This window comes from Monomorium pharaonis, chromosome 5 (assembly GCF_013373865.1).
Source record: "Monomorium pharaonis isolate MP-MQ-018 chromosome 5, ASM1337386v2, whole genome shotgun sequence".
Classification (NCBI taxonomy): domain Eukaryota; kingdom Metazoa; phylum Arthropoda; class Insecta; order Hymenoptera; family Formicidae; genus Monomorium; species Monomorium pharaonis.
Window position 1 is genome coordinate 3,725,813 of NC_050471.1, and position 23,422 is coordinate 3,749,234.

At 43.7% G+C, this 23,422-nt stretch overlaps 1 protein-coding gene across 3 annotated transcripts in view; it reads left to right on the forward strand.

Annotated features, from left to right (window-relative positions):
- Positions 1–23,422, forward strand: part of LOC105837087 (CCR4-NOT transcription complex subunit 6-like) — a 498,126-nt gene that overhangs the window by 224,875 nt on the left and 249,829 nt on the right. The gene's annotated exons all lie outside the window — the stretch shown is intronic.

Consider the following 23,422-nt stretch of genomic DNA (forward strand, 5'->3'; position numbering starts at 1 on the left):
GTCAAATGAGGATTTACGATCTACTGTGCCAAAAAATTCTTCGTTCGCCGCGCTGGAATCTTCCTCGCCGTTGGTGGCATTACTGTTACACGTGGCGGACCTGCATGCACACACGTGTGCACATATATATTGGCGCGCCGCTTTATATATCCGCGAATCTAATTCCTTCCCTCTTCGCTTTATGAGAACGAATGGATACGCCTCGCTCGCTCGTTTCGCGAGCTTTTACCGGAGGCGAGCTTGAAGAACACCACTCCCTTAATTCGGTATGAATCTTCTCTTTCTTTACGAGCTCATCTCTGCGCCTTTGCTCTCTTTTTGCGTGCGTATAACGTGTCCCGCAAGAACCGACAGTTTTGTAGGAAGGATTTGCGCTTTGATGAATTTGGAATGGACCCTTTTTTCGCGAAGATTTAAAGTCTTTCTATTTGCTCATTATAACTTTTTGAAATTTTTAACTTACATGTCTTAGAAGTTAAACCTTTGCTACTGAAAAAATTCACTTGGAATAAAATCCCAGGAGAATGTTCTGCTTAAACTCTTGAAATTCATTTCGTAAAAATTTTTAACGTCCACGTTTAAACAGCGGTACTAGGAATTTTCTCTAAAATATGATAGCTCTGCAAATTTACAGCAATTTAATTCTCGGAAATTTGTTACTATTAGACTTTTGATATAAAGTAATGATAGATTTAGCAAAATTTTCCATAGGGAAAACAACACCTTTCAAATCTGTTAAATACTGCATCGCGCGTTTCTCGTGACAATCCTCCTGAAATTACGAACGAAATTCCATTTTGACGCGGCAGGAGCCGACGAGGCATCCTAAGAGAACGTTCCGATCGAAGAGGAAATAACGTCGAGAGGGAAATACCGTTCAGAGGTTGCTGCGAGAGTGGTTGCTTTCCGTTCTCTCCTTCTCCAGGAGGAAGCCCTGAAATCCTTCGTTGCCGCTTGCGGGACGCCTCGCGTTCTCTCTGTTTTTAGCCACCACCACCACCACCACCACCACCACCACCACTGTAGTCGTCGTCGTCGTCGTCGTCGTCGTCGTCGCTTCCGCGATACGTCCCGGGGCGAAGTTTTAAATGACCAAGTTTGCCGAGGGAGAACGATGCATATTTACGCGGGCGCCCATCGTAAACTCGCGAACGAGATTACCAGATAAAAAGCAATATCGAGCGCGCGCGATCGCGCGGCAGCCGGACGCTCTTCGCCGGGTTGAGTACAAAGTTGCCCCGCGGTGGCTTCCGGTAACGATGTTAGTTTATCGGCGCGGTAGCCGTGTAGCGTATAGTAAGTGCCGCGGTGCTCGCGAGAAAGCGGATACCCCGACTACCTGCCACGGAAAAATGGAAGAGTGAAAAATGCATGCGGTGATGCACCAGCCAACGGCAGGGATAGATTTATCGACCGGTAAAGATACGAGGCATCGCGCCCATTTAAATGGTAATGGAAACGCGCGGTTTGTACATAATGTCGGGCAGAGCGGGGATCATAAATTTTAGATAGAGCCGGGCGTACGAGGTGTTACGCCACGTCGAAAACGCCAGGTGATATCTCAGCCACGAATAATTTGACAAATTCCAACATTTTTGATGAAAAGCGAGGAGACCAACTACGGCCAATGTAGAAGTGTAAGAGTGTGTAAGGATAAGATGAAATCTTGATGGATAATTTGAAAAACTTACATTGATTTTTTTTCCTTACTTTGTGAATTTCATTTTTGATAATTTTTTTGGCGGGAGGAAGAGCAGATATCACACAGAGTGATTTATATCATTCGATAACTTATCAGCTGTTCACGAAAAATCGTGATAATAAATTACAAAAGCCTCTAGGGGATAGGTGCTAATTTACAACGAATTCTATTATCCTCCTCGTGAAGTTTATCGCAAATTCCGGTGACGGGTGGAAGGATTTAAGGCGAGAGACCGTGGAGGGACGTGGAGAGAAAAATCATCGATGGTTTTTGCAAATTCGCATCGCGCGCAAATCGTACGGGCGTTAAACGCTAATAACATTAACGGTCCGGCGAGATTAACAGTTATTAAGAAACGTGAGAAAACCGATGTTCAAATAGTACGCGGCGTGTGTACACTCGCGCAAGTCGGATATCTTAATAGGCGGGATATGAATACGGCCTCGTCGCGGCCTCACCGGTAAATCCCGTCGTCCCCCGTCCCGGGGTGAGCGGGATAAAAAGGCGAATTTTTCAGACGGGCACACGCACGGCGCGCATATATCTCAACGGCGAGGTATATACGATATATATACACGCACGTGTGTATCTGCATCCTTTTCCGTTCTCTCAAAAGACCGCGCGACAAGGGACCGGCGTGCCGCCCGCGAGAAATCTATTGAGAAATCAGATTGAAAACGAAACGAGAATTTTCCAAAATCCCCAAACTCGCAAGCTCGGAGTAATTAGAATTTTTTTCAGAGCGAGCCTTCCGTACGGTACTACGCGACATTGTCGACAACAGAATAAATCTCGAAGGAAATCTTTATCCAGGCAACGGGATGCATCGCAAAACTTTCGCGTAAAGAAAGCTTTGCGCGAGTGAACGCGGCCGTGGTCTTCGAAAGGGAAGATCTTCCGCTTAAAATGTTGATCCTGGAAATGCTTGGAGCTTGCGCGTGCATCGAACGGAAGATAATTTTATGCGGTGACTATGAATCGTCCGGTGAAACGTTTATGTGACATTTATACCGGAGAGAAATTAAATTTTAGATTACGATAACACATATTATGCGCGCGCGCGTATTTGATCGATACGTTTAAATGTGTATTGTGTATCGCGAAAATACATTTTTCTTCGTTATATATTAATGCCAGATTTTCATTAAACATCGTAGCACAACAAATTGCGATTATCGACAATCGTTCGTAGAGAGAGACAGAGAGAAAGGAAGAGAGAGAGAGAGAGAGTGAGAGAGAATCGCTCGCGCCGATGAAATCATTCTCGATGAGGCGTCATCCAGCGAATTTATAACAGGTTTAAGAACTTAAGCGGCTGAAAAGCCACGACTGCGCGTGCACAGAGCAGCTCGTAAAATAATACCCAACTAAATTTCGAGCCGCGAGTTTTACGCTCGCTATGAATAAATAATTCGGGGAAGCTTTCCGCGCGCGCGACGACGTATCCCGAGGGAGATTTCACTTTGTCGCGTTGCAGAAGGGAGGGAAATGAGAGAGAGAGAGAGAGAGTAGAGGGAAGGAGAGAAGGGATGGAGCTTCTCTTTTTCCTGGAAAATCTCGTGTGTGTATTTTCCACACGAACCGTAAAACTGGCGGCTTCATCACGGTGACATGAACATATGAATGCACGGACACGTGCAGCACGGCTGGATGAACTTCAACGGACCGTTCGTCAATGGAAACAAAGAGACGTGCAATTTGCGAAAATGTTTATATTTTACGAGCACTTCTTACGGTCGCTTCTTCGACTTCGTTATGGTTGCAGTAACGTGAACAACATTTCCAATTGCTTACACGGCGCTATAACATACGACGTAACGTCATTAAGCGCATGTTATTTCAGTTGAAATGGCAAATATTGCAACCATACTGAAACAAAGTACGATTATTGACTCGCGCAAAAAGAGCACCCATGAAATTGCTCCATTGCAATTTAATTAAATGAAATGATATTTGTAGCATTTGATGTTGCCATTGTATCGACGTTAGCGTTCGTTTAAATAAGCTTTATTTCATCTCGACGAACGCGGTGCAACGATCCAAATTGCGACACCGAGGAAATGATCGCGAATCGATTTTTATCGCGGCCGAGTCATCCCGCGACGCAGTCACGTGTGAATCGTTTACTAAAGTATCGCCGGGCGTATCTTGTGTTTTTGGAGCGCGATTTGGGAAACGCGTTTAAGAGGAAGCCTTTTTGTGCGGCGCCCGCTTCGAAAGCCGCGCGAGAGGGAAAAGCGCACCGTGTGCCTGCATATAATCCCCGAAGATAAGGTTGTTTTCGCCACCGGAAAATTTCCCTCTCACTGTGACACGCGGGAAATTTCCCCCTCGCGAGTATTAAAACATCTTATCTCGCGCAAAAGTGCGGGAGACGACGTTTCCCGCTTGCTTCGTGAGTGGCTCTCGTGAAAACGCCGACGGTGCCTAAATTCCACAATTCGCTTCGTACGGGACGGCGCATCGCTCCCCTTCGGTGTTCAACATTTTGATCCCTACTTCCAAATATTTCTCGTAACAGTTAGATATATAGTCGCAGTAAGATATATAAATCGAAAACAAAAAAGAAAAGCAAAGAAAATTTTGTTCGATGCGATTCTAAGCGTATCAACGTCAGAATGCACGATCGATCAAAATGCATATCGTCGATTGAAGGAACATTGTTTTTTAGAGCCGCAAAGTTTGTCGCGAGTGCGATCGACAGGTATGTACGCGGCTCGGTCCGCGATTTACAATAATGCGATGGGGGAGGGGGGGGAGGGGAGATTAAAAGTCACGCGGCGCGCACGACGACACGGTTGACTTGAAGCACGACGGACGTCGAATGTCAATACCGACAAGCATTAATATCAAGCGCAAAGTTGGGGTCGTTGCGCGCGACAAAACACGTACCTACCAACCCTTTCTCTTGCCCTTTCGTTCGCCCGTCGCGTTGATCGCGAGATGGGTCGTTGATCGGGGCGGGGAGAGGGAAAATGTCGATAGGTGTTTGCAACTTGCAGGCAGTGTTTTCGCGAGCGTGCCAATAGCACGTCCGGAGAGACGCAGTATTATAAGATAATCGACTGCCAGTCTTTCTGCAGTGTCCCGATGCCCGACGTCGACGTTTAAATTGCGCCTGCACGAACGTGAGTTTCGCGTCGCGAATGACGTGCCAATACCGGCAGCGAGATTTTCGCGAAGATTAACCAACCCATAAAACTTTCAATCCCGCGAAGGGAAGTACGAGGGGGAGGAGGGGGGGTGGGGAATCACCCGCTTCATATACCTACTTCGGCTTCCGCGTTCGCCTTTGATAATGTAGCTCACTACAGAGCTCTTGAACTGCAACGTCTAATCTCAAAAAATAATAAATAGGATATTCGATTGAGTTTTAAAAATCTAATATTGATTTTAATGTATAATCTAAATGTGATATCGGAAAATGCTTCTATCGTCGAACTTTCATTAAAAAAATCCTGAGAGTACAACAAATATTTACGAACGGTAACTTTGCGAGCTTTTATTCAGGCTCTCGTTATTACGGTTCCTGTCGACGTGGAGATCTCTCCCCTTCTTTTTTTTTTTTTTTACTCGGACGAAAGTAGGCGGGAGGCCGATTTATCGGCGATGGGAGCGTTATGGAAAAAAGGGGAAGGACGCGAGGGGTGGTCGTGTCAGGGGTAGTCGAACGGACACAAAAATGCATTGCGGACCCCCCTCGTTAACGCCAGGCGGAGACGACGACGACGAAGGGCCATTAGTCCGCGTAATTGGCCGTCCCGCGTTTCCCTCACCCCCGTCCTTCCATTCGCCCGAACATTTTCCGACGGCGACGACGCCGTCGCGGCAAACATAATATCCGCGTGGGTTTCGAAAGAGGATAAAGTGCTTACCCCGGTTCGCGGCCGACCTGGGATTAATTGCCGCGCGTGTTTGAACGTGTGGCGTCGCAGGGACGAGACGCCGTCGCAATAAACCCCCGGGGTGATTTGCAGGTTTTGCGCGCGCGCGCGCGCGGATTGTTTTAATCCGCCGCGCGAGTAGGAAGACACAGTCTTGAGAACCGGCGCGGCGTGCCGGTGCGACGGGAGACGATCATCGCGGGTGACGTATCGCCGGCTTATTCATTTGCATATTACAACCAGCCACCTCCCACGGTTGTAATCGCGGGGTAACCGTAATGCCGCGCGCACTTCGAAACGCAACTAAGTGTACACGGGGTTATAAATTATTCGGTTAAATCCGCGCCGTGTGGTGCGCGATGAGAGAGATAGACTCTGTATTCTGTGGGCGCGTATATTTATTTCACTCTCTAAATATTTCAGCTAGTTTGACGCTCGACATTAAAACCCTAAGCGTTAAAAGTCAACTTGAAATAGCACGTTGAAAGGAGAAATATTACTCGCGCGAATCGTTAATTTACATAATTTTTATTTAGAAAATAGATTAAAGATTATAGCGCGGAAAACTGGCTTTGCAATGCCCTGAGGAATTTGTAATTAATTAGGCTTCATTACTCATTGTCTGAATGCATAATTGAGCCTGCTTTAGATAATCCATAATCGAGATTTCAGGATAGAATTTAATAATTTTATGTATCGCATATTTTGAGTGTATATGTTTTGTTCTTCGGAAGTTTGTATTACATGGCACATACTTGTATAACATTATGGAAAAAAAAACGGTTTAAAAAATAAAATATCGAAATAAAAGAATACATTTCAGCATGAAGAAAATTTTAATAATTTTAATAAGAATTATTATGATTAATAATAGGTGCGGACCAACAAAGGAATTTAAAAAATCGTTACTATATTTTTCATTAAATTATTTACACTACTTGTGAATTATTTACTACACTATAATTCTTTGAAATTTTTTTATGGCCTGTAGCTATTATTGTACATAGTAATTTTTTATACGATTTTTTTCCGTGAAGAAATAAACGTTTATAATTTTTAATCATAATTTCAAGATCAACGTTATCCTCTTTTTACAAAAAAATGTCAATTATCGCAAAGGAATAATTTTTTTTATATTAAACTTCAATTATTTCTCATATCTGACGTACTGGTGAAAATTTGCTTGCGCCATCATTTTTAGCGGCCAAAATCCGTAAGAGACATCTTCTAGCTAATCTAGCTCAAACAAAAGTTTTTCACAAGTATTTATTTATTATAAATGTAATCGAAGAAACGGAAGACGCTCCCGCGTGAAGTTTCGTCTACAATGAGTTGGTAGTCGTTGATTTTAAGAAATCTAGCCAATCACAGTTGATCTTCGAGAAGAATAAGCGAAGCTGATTGGTTAAATTTTTTACGATCAACGACTAATGACTATTGCAGACGCGGCTTAAGCGGAGAGGAGGCGTAAGAATTTCGACCGCGCAGCGCAGCGCCCGCGGTGCGAACACGCAGATACAAATTAGTCCTAATCTTCAATATGGCCGGCGACGCTTCGTCTCTTCGCCGATCGTCCCACAATTTTCGTTGCCGAGGTGTTCGCGGACGAATGTCGACGACATCGAATCGAGCACCGAGGTCTAATCGTCGGGCCAAGTTGATTTAACGCATTCGATCGTAAATTCGGTGGATCGGGTCGCCGCGTCAATCGTTTAAAGTACGCGCCGGTTACTCGCCGCCATTAGTCCGTCTCCATTGTACTTCCGCGCTCGGTAGTACAAGCGCGCCCCCCCCCCCCCTCCCACCGCCTTCCGTCTTTCCCGCGATTCGGGCAGTAATGGCGGTGTCGTGTGTGTGCTCGCGAGCCGATATCGGGAGTGCCGGATGCGGAGTACGCCGCGCGATTGTCGTACGGTGCTTTAATTGATGTTGGACACGCGAAAACGTTCGAGTGTCGGCGAGTGCCGGCGTCGATTCGCCGTCGGTTGACCGATAGCGAGCGGGCGAGCGAGCGAGTCTCGTCACGTTTCAGGGCGCCTTTGTCCTTCCGTGAATTCGTTCCGCGAGAGTGAGCGGCTCACCACGCGCGAATGTGTCTACCGAATTATGCGTAACGTTTTGCCTGGCCGAGTATCGCGGCTCGTGGTATGTGACCGTATTTCGCGTTCATGTAAACAGACGCGGCGTTCAGTTTCGGGCGGCCTTGACCCCCGGAGCCGGGACGCGGGTACGCGGACGAGACGACGCGTCGCTCGTCGTGTTGTTGTCGGTGGCGCCGCGACACATTTCGTTAGCCGTGACGGCGCGAGGACTCCTTTTCATTTCGCGGGACTCTTGCGCGTCGTCTCGACGCGAATGGGATAAATCGCGACGTGCGAATATCGGGAGTGCGCGGTGGAATTTGCGATTGGTCACGTACCTGTTTACGAGTGTCGCGAGTGTGTTGATCCAGAGTGCTTCCCGGGGATTATACCACTTGCCACCGGCCCCGAATCAACGGATCGAGTGTGTACGCACGTCGCGCGCGGATCACCCGGCAGATCTCCGCAACGTGTTAATTGAGGTCAGCGTTGCATTAAGGTAATAAATTTTATTTCGAAGCTGTGCGCTTTGCAATCCGCTTGCCACCTAAATTGATACACACGGCGTAATATTTTCATTAAGTTACTCCCCTAGGGGAGAATAAAATAAAAAATTAAAAAAAAAAAAGTTCGGTAAAAGTACTGGAACACAGAAAAAAATGTTACCGCCCACGGTAGTCGAAATGAGTTTTTCAATAATCGAGCTCGCAGTTTACAGTTTTTTCCTGATCACCTTCCACAAATGCTCCACAGTGAAATAATATCGCTTCTGTCTCCTTGGTACTTAAATAGTTTTTGACGGACAATAAGCGTAACAATATATTTGAAGATATATTTCCTCTAAAGAGAGAGATTTTTCAGGGACATTTGGCAAACGTGTTGTAAATCCGAAAGCTTCATTCAGTGCCGTGAATTTTACATCTACGTCGATACATTAATTGCGCACATGTTATGAATCTCCCTACCACATTGATTCTCTAATTACACGAGCCGTAACTCTGTAACTCTCTGTATTATCCGATGAGAGAGGGAGAGAGAGAGAGACAGAGAGAAAACATACAGAAAATGGATATCGAAGCGCGGGAAGGCGCGCATGATCGCTCGATCTCGTTTTCAGTGCGGGGGCAGGGGAGGGGGAGGGTAATAAAGCGGTTTTCATACCTACCCCTCGTGCTCCTCCTGCTCCCAGAAGAAGATGCGGCGCGATCCGCTCATTCGAAACGACGACGGCGACATACCGATCGAGCTGCGTTTAACCAAAGACGAGCTCCATTGATTTTTGCGCGACGATCCGCAATCCGAACCGGTAGCGCATAAAAGTTCCCAAGCCTGTCTCCCCCCTCTCCTCCCTTCTCGCCACTCCTCCCGCGCCGCGGTCGCCGATAAACGACGAAAGTTCCAGCAGGTTGCAGTTTTCAAGCAGTCAGGCGAATCCGAGGCGGTGGCCGCAGGTTCCCATGCCACTCGCGTTACTTTTGCCTCCGACCGAGCAGAGAGGCGGAAAGCGGGACACACGTTCGCGAGGATCGTTCCTTTGTAAGGAGAAGTTTATCTTATCGCGTTTACATACGCACCGCGTAGGCGAATTGAGATATCCTCCGCGCGTTGGAGATGCTGGTGCGGGAGAATGCAACGCGATTTCGCGAGGGCGCGGGGTTGCGTCACGGGTAAAAGTATGGGTGTTAATTCTGCTGGACATGAATACAAATAACTTATAGAGATATGATTAAGAGAAATGATTAAGAGAGAGAGAGATATTTAGTTTCTATTAATAATTCTATTTCGTATAATTTTTTCTTGCACATGTACGATGATTTTTGCTGCAATACTTATTGTAAATAATTATTGTGATATATATATACCTTGTAAAAAATTTTTGTAAAATTACAACTATAATAGTGGGTAATTTTGAGACCAACTATAATAGTTGTAAATTTTCTCGCGTCTATAATTTTGCAGTAAAGTACAAGTAAAAATAATTTAATATGTCATAAATTTGTTTACGATGTATACACAAGTGTATAAAGCAAATTAAGAAATTATTGCAAAATTCATATACAAAATTACACATAAAAATTTACAGCTGTTATAGCTGGTCTCAAAATTACCCACTATTATAATTGTAATTTTACAAAAATTTTTTACAGTGTGTATATATATATATAATATGTTGCTACAATATTTACATATACAAAAATTGAATATTTAATACATTTTAAAGTATTATATTATATATTATCGTGACATCACGGTTGATATTTATCGTACGAGTATCTACCTTTGCCATATATAATAATTATTTAATGCTAGTATAATTACTTGTCATAAATTTTATATCTATTTCTACTTTTACGCGCGCAAAAGCAAGATAATACTCGCGCGGCCTTTTAAATCGATTTCTGATTTCCTTATTAAAGACCTCGCAATGAGGATCGGCACACATTTCTCTTTCTTTTTCCGGAGCGATATACTTACATCTCCCGCCGGTATTATATTAACATTTTATTAAACGTCGTTTCTCCGATCCTACCATCGTCGGGTGAGTTAAAGCGGCCGATTTGCATAGTCATGCCGCGTTATAAGCTCGGAAAGCCGCGCCCGGCAACCGTCGTCGTCGTCGTCGTCGTCGTCGTCGTCGTCTCGCTCGCATTGCTGCTGGGCCCGCCAGCTAGCTCGCGTATCTCGGAGAGTACTCGCATTACAATACCGTTTGTAACTAGCGCGTGACTTATTACTCCGAGCCGAGAAGTCATTCCGGAGTTCAGGCGCTCCACCCATCCGGCAGCTGCCACCACGACGGCGGCTCTCGAGACCGCGATTAGGGTTGCCGCGTGTCGAGGCAATCTCTCTGCATCGGCGACGCTATCAGAAGGAAGCTGTGTAAATCGTGGAAACACGAACGCCCACGCTAACACGGGCGCAATCAAAATTCGATGCGCATCTTCGTTTCGTGAACTTTGATTATAATCTGCCTCGCTGTAATATTGAATTTAAACGATTACGCTGCACTACGTTATAACGTGTGTACGTGTGACGCTGTGGTCGATTAAGACTACCGCTTGTTCATTACGAAACAAATTTATTAGGTCTTAGAAGTACTCGTGATATTACTCTGTAAATAGCAATCGATGTATTACGAACAATTGAAATCGACATTGTCAAAAAATGATTTCTAAAAGACGATCGAGCTCTTTAGGCTGCTATATCGAATCGCGCTAAAACTATAACAGTCAAAGCGTCGAAACACTCGTTCGATGGTGGATTACCGTTAACGTCTTAAAATCGAATCGCTTCCAACGAAAGTTTCCGATGGGGGAGCTTCGCCCTTTGCCGCCGTTGCGGCGAGAGGGAGGGCGGCTGTTTTTCGAAGCGTGAATTTAATCGAGCTTCCCATCGACCAGCCGGATGGACTTAAACGGCCAGATCCGCCGTCTTCCTGGTACATAAATCCCCCGGCGATCTTCTTCCACGTCAGGCTGTAACCCTGAATGCGTTCCCGCGAGAGATACGCTTCACTACCACTCTCTGGGCGAGCGCAGGTGGTGTGTTATGCCCGGCAACGGTTCCTCGGTGGGCTTGCCCGGTCGTGTCCACGTTCGGAAATTGCTTGTCCGCCGACACTCGCGACCCTCGAAAGACCGACGACACCCTTTCAGCATGACGAACATTCGTGTTCGATACTCCGCAATGGCGACAAGTTCAGACGCCTTGGTCATATTACATCTTATTTAGCAATCAGTATAAAATGAAAACTTTATATAATGTTTTATAAATAAGCTGAAATTTATGAATATTGGATGTAAATATGTGATTTACTGAGAATTCTTTATTTTACTTGAGTTTGAAACAGCGCTGTGATTTAATTTTTCGACATTGCCTCATTCTACGTACATAAAATTTGAAATCGAATACCAGAAAGTAGAAAATATCTTTTGTTTGAAATTTGTCAGTAATGAATTTTAATGAACCACAATAGTGTAATTAATACTCCACTTTCTCTACAAAAACTGTCGTTGCTTCCCTTTGATATATTAAACATGGACAAGGATTAAAGGATCGAATACAAAACTTTGTGGAGAATCCATTACCGAGTTCTTCCGTGGAACAAGTTTTTCTCCAGAGTCACCCTTTACAGAAAGTTGGAGACCGGTAGTAATGTCTAACAATCAATTACCGTTCGAATCGTCGCCGCCACGCAATCTGAAACGGATCCGGATCAGCAGCAGCAGCAGCAGTTCGTCATTAACCTTCTCTCCGCGCGACAAATAAAAGTTTTTTGTTTCTCCGCGCCGAGTTTCTGTTGTTGCGTTTTGCCTATTAGTCGTCGATGATTGTTTTCGAGAGAGAGAAAAGAAACTATGGGGCCTATTATTGTTCTCCTCTGCGCGCGTCGTGAAAAAACGTGCTTCAAACATGGTTTGTTGCAGTTTGCAATCACCGTGTTATCAGACTCCATATTCGTACCTCTTTTCTCTTTCAGCTTGCGATTTATTCTTCGACGTGAATGTATGCAGCCATATGCTGTTATGCGTTGCATCCTTGATCAGGTGACAGACCTCGAGATGTTTAGACGGGCGCAAAACCTCGCGAATATTTATCTGTCGTAAATATAACTTGACATACTTAATAAATATAATTAAAATATGAATATGATATATAACGTAATACAAAATAAACGACTTTGCCCTGAATATTAAATGGTTGTGAAATGAGAACAACATCCTCGTCGTGAATCGGATTTCGTTCTTTTCGTCACGCGCTTTCTCGGACGGCTCCATTACTGTCGTACAATTAGGTGAGAGTGTAAGAGGGTCGACGTTTGTTTCTGCCGCTAATTGCCGACGAGCGTTTGACGTAACGGGAGCAGCGCGAGATCTCGTGTCTCAGGGACCACGCGAACATACACGAATCACAACGCCAGTGCACGTACGCGACACCAATACATCTCTTTACACGATTTTAGAGTCACACTTAAAATATCTAATGGAAGAAGGAGAGATCAAGCTTTTTGCAAGAATTTAAAAATTGAAAAGTTATTTAAACTTATATTTAACAACAGTTTACAATCTCGATTGGACGTTTAGAATGTATACACTCGATATGCATATTTTATGTAAAAATTTCAAGAATTTCTCAGTCTTTCCAAAATTAAGTTACGCGAGCGAAAAGAGAACTTCACGAGGAAAAAATAAAGAGCGCTCTTCTCCATTATGATTTCAAAAGATTTGTCTTATCGTTTAAATGTCTCGCTCATTATGCTTATGAACTTGACGCTTGAAGGGTCAAAAGCGTATTACATGTCTCCGCGCGATTTCCTTCATTCCTCCGCTGCTTCTTGGCTCTCGTGTCTTTCTCTTGGTCGCACGTCTTCCTCTCATTATCCTGTCGCGAGGTTTCTCCCGTGCTACCCACGCACGACAGGGAGGACCCGTTGGCAAACGTTAATGCCCGTATAACAGTATTTATTGCTCAGGCTCCGTCTTTCTTTCCTTCTCTCTTTCTCGATCGCAAACTCTCCTCCACCCATAAATACATACGCACAATACGTCGTTAGGCGATCGCCCGGCCCCGGAAATAGACCGTGACCGAGTGCTGCGCCCGAGACAATCCCCGGAAGAGCGTTCAGACGACCACCACTACACCACCACCACCACCGGAAGGTTAACCACCGACGATGTTTCTACCTGCAAGAGCGTTATAGTCTCTCCTCTCCTCTCCTCTCTTTTCCTCTCTCTCTGTCTCTTCTCCTCCTTCTCCTTCTCGTCTTCCCTTATCTCCGGCTTTATGGATCGCCTAACGGAAGCCCGTATTAAGTTACGCTCTAAAGATACCGCTGGCCATCTCGTGACGATGATATTCGCTGGCTACGCGAACGCTCGTGCGATCAGCAGCAGCAGCAGCAGCAGCAGCAGCAGCAGTAGCCGCGTCCGCCTGATTATTGCGGATGGGATAATACCGGCGCGGTATCGAAGTAACTTTAACGCGACGGGCCTTTAAACGGTATTTCGTCTGTTACGTTAGACTACCGATAGTGAAACTATGCCGAGCGGAAACTATATCGCGGAAACGCATCGGCCGTTATGGAATTAACTTTGCAGCCTCGGCTAGAAATGTTTACGGAACTGGCCACGTTTGGAAATTTTGCACGAATAAATTTAAACTTTGTACGAATTAAAAATTCTGTTTCAAATTAAAAATGGCGAAAGTATCGGATATCGGAACGAGAGAGGGGAAAGGGAGCGGCGGCGAAGCGGGGAGGAGAGGATTTGTTGTTGCAAACGTATAATTTCGCCAGTTATAGCGGTTTCTCCTTAGCCCGAGACAGAGAGAGAGAGAGAGAGATGTAGAGCAAATAGAACGCACATTGTGAAGAAGTGTTCTAAGAGATTAGAGCCGAGCTGCGATCTAGGCGCGCGCTACTAAAAGGTAATCGCGAAATAATACATAGCGGAATTACATTCCGCTGTACGGGGCCGCGCGCGGCTTTTGCCGGTGTATTATTACGAATCGCCCGGGGAAACATTGTGCCGTAGTAACACCTATTTCCAGCGTGGAGAACGAAAGAGCTAGCGTCCGTCCGCGCCCTTGTTCTTAATTAGCACCCTGGAGGGATGCTTATTACCTCTCATTGTGTACCTCGACGCGCGAGAGAGAGAGGACCGCTGATAGCCGGGATGCGAAATCCGTGCCAGAGGACGGGCGCAGCCTCTGTGCGGGCTGCAATTTCTTGCTTCAGCAACACTCTTCGGCGCGCTCGTTGCTCGTTACGTTTTCTTAAAACATAAGCGCGCCTCGTAATTTTCTCTGAACGCAATACCCTCGATATAATTGCGCGCGCGCGCAGAGAGAGAGAGAGAGAGAGAGAGAGAGAGAGAGAGAGAGAGAGAGAGAGAGACCGCGCCAATCAATGATTGAACTCGCCAAATGCGTAATCGTGCGTACGTGCTGCCCGATCGTTCCTCTCTCGTCGTTCGTCCGAGCGATCGAATTCCGTCCGTCCGTTCGTCCGTCGAGATAAGCCGCACGTATACAGCTCTCGCGCGAATAACCGCACTTTCGCGTTTATCGCGTCACTTACCTCGCCCCCTGATAAGAGTCCCCTTCCCGTTATCTCGCTGACAACGTCGACTCGTCACGCGATTCCAGGCATGGCCCGGCAGCCGCCTGATGTCGCGCGTTCGCGTATACGATAATTATTATAAACGTGTTTAACCGGTGCAGGTGCATTCTAAGAGGGGGCTGTCATCGTGATCGATGAAGACGGCACCGCGACTTCAAACGGTCGCTGAAGAGAAAGAGCGGGAGAGGCGAGAGAGCGCGTCGTTAATTAATTTCTCCGCTCTTCTCGCCTACGTATACCTCGCGGCTTTATAGTTACCGTCGGTTTTATTACCGGCGGTACGTACTAGTCTCCCCTAATTAATATGGGATAGCCTGGCGTCCCTGGATCGACGCGGGGGCCGCCGCAATCTCTATTTCTTTCCGCTCGGTGTTTAATGTCGACGTCGAGGTGGCGTCGAGGCACCTCTCCCCTAGGTCCCCTCGCCGCGCCGACATCGTGCCATGGCTCCCGATACACCACCGGGCGTAATGCGTGTGTTATTACGTTTATCATCCGTAGATTTACCCCGAGGCGAGGCGAGAGTGTACACGGGCGAGTCGCGTGATGGTAGAGAAACAATTTCTTATCCCGGGTCCTAATTAATGCGCGCCGCGGCGGAACGCGCCGGCCGGGATCTTGATCGAAGACGCCGTCGCAACCGTATGAAAACCGTGTGTACGCCTGTGTATGTGTGAATTAAACATTGTTGTTAAATTAATGCCGCCTATCCGTGTAATTAATGCCCGACGGAGCCGGACATTTTTCGCCGGGGATATCTCTCGTGTCGAGCAAAAGCATAGCACCGTGGCGTCATGTTGCTTGCGTTATCGCGGTCGAACTCGTGCAGCGTGTCTGCGTAATACTACCCGCACACAGCGCGTTTGCCATTAAACTCGTTCCAATTTAATTAAAGTTTGTGTTTCGATGCGGCGTTTCAAATCCACAATGTGTAGATTAAACCTTTCAGCTTATAAAGTACGACAGTTTAACGAAATACAATTTCTGCAGACGCGCATTTATCATCATCTTAACGTCGAATTTTATCTTGAATTGTATCGAAAATATTGTTTCAACTTTATCTCAAGTTTCATTGAATGTAATACAGTGCCAGTTTTTTTTTTTTTTTTTTTTTTAACGAGCAATCTGTTCTCTCTCCTTTGCATTCTGCTGAATGTTTAAAAAACTTTATTCACAAGCAGATTTGTGTAATCTGTCAAACGTTCGTTTACACCTGTAGCATTCGCGCGAAACAATTATAGAGAATGTTGATTTTTCGCGGAAAATCAGTCACTCTCGCGCGACGGCATTCCGGCAACTTTAACCGCATTAACATTCAGCGGATGGTGCCGGGTGTCGCGACGCCGCCATTCTATATTATTTCAACACGAAATCGTAACTGGGTCAAAAATCGTTAAACGCGACGACGGCTAGCGAGTTGTTCAAAAATTCTGCGGGAAAACGCGCACAAACGTTTTATACTCGTGATGATAAGTAATTATTTTCTCTCCGCGCTGAATATAAAAAGATTTTTAACTCCAGGATATATATGTATATGATATGAGTAGGTAGATGGTGAGTGTGTGAGAGGAGATGATCCTGGCAACTTCCCGTGAGAAGTTTCGGGCGGCGCCCGAAGGCGCGGTTTTCCGGAGGAACTACTTAACTATAACGCATCCGTAACGCTGCTCGTATATGCGAGTAGTAGACTGCTTCTCTGTTTTCCCTCTCTCTCACTCTCTCTTTCTCGATCTCACAACTGGAGTTTCGTACTTCGTTACGGAACTTGGACGTTCGTCTTATAGTCGTTACGAGCTTTGTTTTCAGTTAACTCGTGGAGTAACCGCCAAAAGTTGAAGCACCGTGCGAGTTTAAAAGACGGCCGCTAACCATTGCTTCTGTTTTAGTAGCATATGTAATATATAAATACTAGGTAATATTTAAAATATTATTTATAAATAAATAGGTCGTTGTATTCATATTTTCAACTTTACAGGATTATTAGATTTTTCGTGCTATCTCTCTTTAAGAGATCTATCGAAAAATATCTAACAATGTTAGGTCTAGAGATTCTACTGGTATCAGGTAAGAGAATCACTTGTTCCAATTTAGTATTATTATGCAAAGAAAAATATAACTGCGCAACTTGAAAGACATTCTTAATATAATCTATTTATAATTTATCCCTGAAATAATATAAAAAGTATTTATTTTTGAGAAAATATTCCCGAGGCGGAATAAATGTTTTCTCCCTCTCTTTCCCTCTGTTTCTACTAGCTCTTTCCTTCTTTCCTTCAGCCGTAGCTCTAACTCTGTGCGCGGTCCCCTCGATCACGACAATTATTAGTGAGATCGAATACGAAACGGAATGAACTGGCCCGTAAGCAATCTATAATACGCATCGTGTTTCAAATTGAATCACGGGGCCGCGTGGGTTGTTTACGGTAGCGTGATAAATGAAGGCTGCTTAAAAATACGCTGACCCCGGGGCTCGTTACGTGTGGCCAGGCTGCGCGCGTGTGCGTCGTTGCCGGGCCGGGCGACAAAATACAACAACGCCGGCCAATTCGTTCGACGATCATTATAAACGTGGACAATGGCGTTGTTCGATAATACCCAAAGATCTCTCTCTTCTCTGCCCCGCCCCGCCCTGTCCTGATCTGCCCGTCGTGATAGATGTTCCGGTGTCGCGTTCCCGGATGGTCCTGATAATACATCATGCCGGCGTATCGCGCCGACATATATTTACGTCTCGCTAGTGTCGAAACACGAATACAAATTTAAACTTTATCATTTTTCGATTCTATTATTTGCGCCGCGTGACGTGAATAATGCCCGAGGATCACGTTAATGTTTTAACTGCGCGCTCGCGCACGAGAGAGGATCTTCGTTTCGTAAAATACACAGGAACTAAATGAATTTTAAATTCGATTTCTAAAATTATTTTTTATTATTGACATGTAATATATTTTATCTCCAAGTTTTATATAATCGATTCCACTGCCTTGAATAATGTTGCAGTTTGCGATATTCTTTTACTTTTCTGGTATCTCACGTAGATTAACGATAACAAGAAAATTATTGAGTTTTAATTCTCCCCGTCGGACGTGACTGCGTATTTAATCACAACGATACGTGAATGCGCGCACGATTCAAGATTAATTAGTTGCTAATATAATTGATTATATCCGTCCATATTTGCAATTCACAATCCGGCAGGCAACCGGATTAATATTGCAATAATAATTTATCAAAATTACGCCATCAGTTTATGCACGAAATTGGAGAACGTCATTGGAGACGGAATTAAATTTCGATCAATCAAATTGTTATTCTATACAAATTAGGAAATTAATCCTGAATCATGTTTAGTTGTACACCAAGACTATCTTGAAATTATATTGTAATTTTTTAAAATGTTAATTATATAATTTAACTGCTAGTATTTTTTTAACAGATTATTCGGACTTTTAATGCATTTTGTATTAGGTTCGTGAAAAGAATTTAATTTACTTAAATCTCGTCCTTAAATTACCTTAAACTTTTGTATTACGGCGGTGCATTCTCGAAAAATGCTGATAAATGTAGTTTTCCACTCCGGTATCTTTCTCTTTCGCATAATTTATATATTTTTAATTCCACCAGTGTAGCTCTTGACTCGACGTGTCACACGCGAAATGAAAATAGGGTTCTGCAAGGAAGGTTAAAGGAAGTGCCTGCGCGGAAACCGTGGAGTGGCGCGCGCGGAATGCAAGTTCAAGTGCGGCACCACGAGTTCACGTGCATACGCGATGCATGGCTCTCGAGTGCTATGAAGAGGAAGCAACGTTGCTATAGACGGAAATATTGAAACGCGTGGGTGGTCGTGACAAAAAAAAGCGGAAAAGAAAAAAATAAAATCCGGGAAGAGATATCCGATGCTCACTCGCGTTGTTGAGTTTGCCATAAGCGCGGAAGCGGCGGGAAAAAGCGGAAAGAGATAGGATGTGCATTTGCCTCGAAATGAACATCGGCATCAAAAGTCGCGCCTGTTTTTACGCGAGCGAGAACCTGAAAAGTGTCTTTACGCGATAAAAAGCGCGTTTTTAGTGAAATATATTATTCTTTAATATAAATGTATTATTTGGTTTTTTTTTCGCAGCGCACACGAAAATTTGCACGACAAAAATGCACTTAGAGAGAATCGTTATCAATAAAGTTTTAAAGTTTAATGATTTATTAATTAAATGGTTGTAGAATTAATAATAAATCTCTATGTAAAAGATAATTAGTATTTAACATTTTTTTTCTAAACAACGTATACACATTAATTTGGAAGTTTCATGTATCTTTTATATAATTAATTAAATAGTAATTCTTGCGTTATTTCATTATTATTTTTACTGATATTTTAATAAATAATAACTCTATATTTTAAACTACATTTTAAATTTGTACCAAATTCTTATTGGCAATTCTAACTTCTGTGGGTTGTGTTGAAAATACGATATGTCTGCTTGCAAAGATTTTCTGACAAAGTGTTTCAGTAAACTTAGAGGTCAGCGCGTTATTCACATCGCGGAGATAAAAACCGACTGCTAAAATTGGTTGTGAGTGGTTGGCAGTCTTATAGGCCGGATATTCATATGTTGTCACAGAAAATTGAGCCATAAAGGTTTCTCCACGCGCGACAGCGACGACAAATGCCATTGAAACAGTGCCAAATACGAAATTAAACGTTGTGAAACGACATTGTTGCGCAAGGATTACAGAGGATTCTCGCGATATACAACAAAAGAAAGGATATCACCCTTGATTCACAATTTAGATCTAAATTTTGATATATTTATTTATTACGTCATCTGTTACATCATGATGGTCATACATTATTTAAATTGAAAAAAAAAAAAATTAAAAGAACGGCCTTAGTCATCGCACAATTATCTTCCCACAAAATTATACGTGCAACAACGAGAATCGCAGATGTCTCATGAATGTTTCTGTCAGGTATCTAATACAGAAAAATACAAAAAGTATAGTTACAACTATGGTTTCTTAGGAACACAGTATATAGAAACATTTTATTATTTAACGTTTGATTCAATATTTTCCTTCTATTATCCCATAAACATAAAGGATTAAAAGCATTTTGACTTTTTTAACCCAATGTTAAATTCAAAACGTCAAAATGAATAATTGGCGCCTTTGTCGCAAAATCTCAGCAGTTTTTTTTAAGGCTCGCTACACACGCATTTCATAAATGGCTCATTGTCGAGAGGAGCGTGCATATTCCATTATTACAGTGCACCTCTGACGGCCGTCTCTTTAAAGCAACAATGGGGAGAAAAAAATAAAATGAGGTAATTAAAAGATTACTGGCATAATCTTCATCTACGTCGAGTTGCCCGCTCGTCCGCGTTGCGCGCAATGAAACGTATTGTCTTGGCATTTCTCGCCCACGCCCTGGATTTTCACACTGCGCTGCGAGATACCTCCTTCACCACCCGTCCTGGTTAAATACCCGAGAGAAAAGCAATTATATCCGGAATTAGGACAGACGCCTACAGAATAGTTGCTATCTTAACCCCGAACTGAGTGTAAATCTCCCACTGTTGAATGATGAAACTTAATTTCGTGCACTCGCACACAATGATTACGCTCTATTTTTCAAACATGAATTAAACGAGTTGTTTTCTGCGAGATATTCTCGCATATTTACTCCACAACAATGATGTTACTGGCTTTTTTCCGATTGTTCTCAGAATGTTACTAATTTGACAAGGAGAGTTGGTCTACCTTATTATTAAATCAATCCAATTGTATCACTTTTAATTCATGTATCTTCTACTTACTGAACTTCCGAGTCTAATATTCTCAATTTTTTAAATTATTTTTTTGTTGAAGAAATCTCATAACTTTTATGAAGTTTATAATTCTTAACAAAATAATATTAATTCAAAATTTAATTTTTTAAATATTATTTTTTACTTTATCGTGTTTAATTCTTGATTAATGCGTTAACATTAATAAAATCGTAATTGAATAATTAGTGCATTATATTTAACTCTTATAATATCTTGTGTTTATAATGATAATGCATAATAAAGATTCTGCATATCAGCGACTTGATTCTTGTTATACCACGAATAATCGGAACAACCGGAAGAAGCTGTCAGGTTTTACGATTACTGCTGACAAGTTTAACGAGCTCTTTTCATATCGTTAGTTCCTCCAATTATCAAGATAAATATCCCGTCTTAATCTTCTCGCGGTCTCTGGGCTGTTTCTCTCTTTCAAACACGCGTACCGTTCTCATGTGAGAATCGGCGTTTGCCCTCATTGTCGTTCGACAATTCTTAGCGTTGTCGGCACGCCACATGTCGTGTCGCTCGCTCGCGGACTCACTGGCTCGTGTTAATAATCCACGGAAGCGTGCGCTATCGCCAAAGCGAAAATAACCGGACCTAACACTAATTTAAATATTAAGCCATGCGAGGCCGATGCTAATAACAGCGGCGACCGGTTGTCCGCGCGTGTGCGCGCGTGCACGGTATTCCCGCCCGCAACAGTTACATTTACATAATCGCATTCTTTATCTCTCCCCCCCCCTCCCCTCCTCGTGTTTATCCGCCTCTTCCGGGCGCGGCGGATAACGAAGAAGAGAACGGCCGTTCGTTTCTCTCGGTTTATCGCTTTTAGAGGGCAAGACCTCTTTTCTGTATGCTGTCAAATGTAACGTGATTCATGCTACCTCGTTGCTCGATGAAATGTTAAATCGGGATTTCACGTTAATTTACGAGAGATATATGGGATTTTGAATCTGCGAAGTTTAGAATCGATTTTCAATCTTGTGAGATATAAGTTGTAAGGTAAAAGTAATAAAAGCCAAGATATTGCTAAAGTGTAGTCGGCCGCGAGATATATTCTTTGCTGTTCGATTAATAATAATAATCTTAATAATAATCGCCATCCATTCTTATTGAGGTGTCGCGATTGGGATCTGCGATCGAAGTAGCCGGACTCTTCTTCGGACGTGCGAGCGAGCGGACTTAACAGTTCCTCGCCATTGATCTTGTCATATTTTCATTGTGCCAGTCTGGAAAGCTCATTAATATCTCGCGACATCACATCGGCACATCAAATGGCATCGAGATAAGTAATCTGTCAATTATCGGTCCCGTTGTTCCTTCCAGACAGCCATGAGTATATCAACGCGATACGACGATCTTGTCGCGCGTCATGCGAGTCAACAGTGACGAAGCTTCCGTAAGATCGACTGCATCTCGTCATCTCATTTTATACAGCGCTAAAAATACGCGCTTGTTTACAACTTTAATAAGAAGCAGCATTTTATTATTTATTTTCGCACATCATTCTAAGGTTCGCGCGTAAAAGTACTGAGAATCAAGATAAAAGCTTGTACCTATTGAAACGACGTTTCTTTTTCACATCAGTGATTTTCATATCGCGACATGCGTACGACATCAATCGTTTCCCAGGCTCGCTCAGTACAAAAGCCGCCTGATTGCGATTCGATGTATCGAGCAGCGTCGACAAATTCATTAGTTTTCATTCGACCGTGAACGGAACGTTTTACGTTCTACCCTTTCCCCTTCCATCCCCTTCCCCCTTCCCCCCTCGAGCATGCATCGAGCGGCCGTATTTAATGCGCATTAAGCGAGTGTTTCGCAGTGTTGTGTACATACACGGGAAATGGCAATGGCCATCAGTATTGGTATTAAAGACAAATCCTTCCGGTGTCCGGTAACTGTGATTGCATATGAAATAACGGCGCGGCGGGACGAGCAGTCGTGCGATCCTTTTGATATTGATGGACGGCAGTTCGCGTGCAGTACGATCGTTTTTCATTCGTCGCCGCGTCCCGCGGAGATCGCGCGTCGCATGTGCCGCGTTGCATGTGCGTCGCGACAAGACAATATGGAACAAATCCCGGAATCGGTGAATATCAATTAGCGCGGAATTACGATCGGGCGACATTGATCGGCGAAATTATACCTCGCGACCGACCCGCGCGCTCCCCGGGACGCAAGACCATTAATTAACGTCGGAACAGGAATCCTTCCGATAAATAAATTCTCCCCCATCTTCGTGCGAGATATTATATGAGATACGCACATGCAACGCGGTAACTTTCGCTAACTGCTCGCGTGTGTGATAACATTTAACATACGACGTGATTCGCGTAACAAGCGTTTGAAATGTCAAAGTAAATTTTTTATTTAAATTAAGTAAAATTTCTTAATCTATCAATTTCCTTATTTTTATTATATGAAAAAGAATATATATATATATATATAGAGAGAGAGAGAGAGAGAGAGAGGGGGGGGGGAGAAGTTTGAATTATAAAAGCATTTAATGTCGAATATTAAAATGACTGTACATATTTTTTCTACCTATAGTTATATATATTTGAATATTTTGAGCTTTAATAAATACTCTGTTCTAAACTTTCACATACATAAACTGATAAATCTGTGCACATTGCTTTCTATCGCAAGAAAGGTATTTGCCGAGAACGATTTGTTATCAATTTCGCTCAGAGACAATCGCGAGAATAATTGAGCAGCGGGAAGTTCAGCAGCGCGGAAATGAAACGCGTCCGCCATTGTGGGATGCGTCTATCTATCTATCCTTTGTTTTTAATGTAGAGATTGAG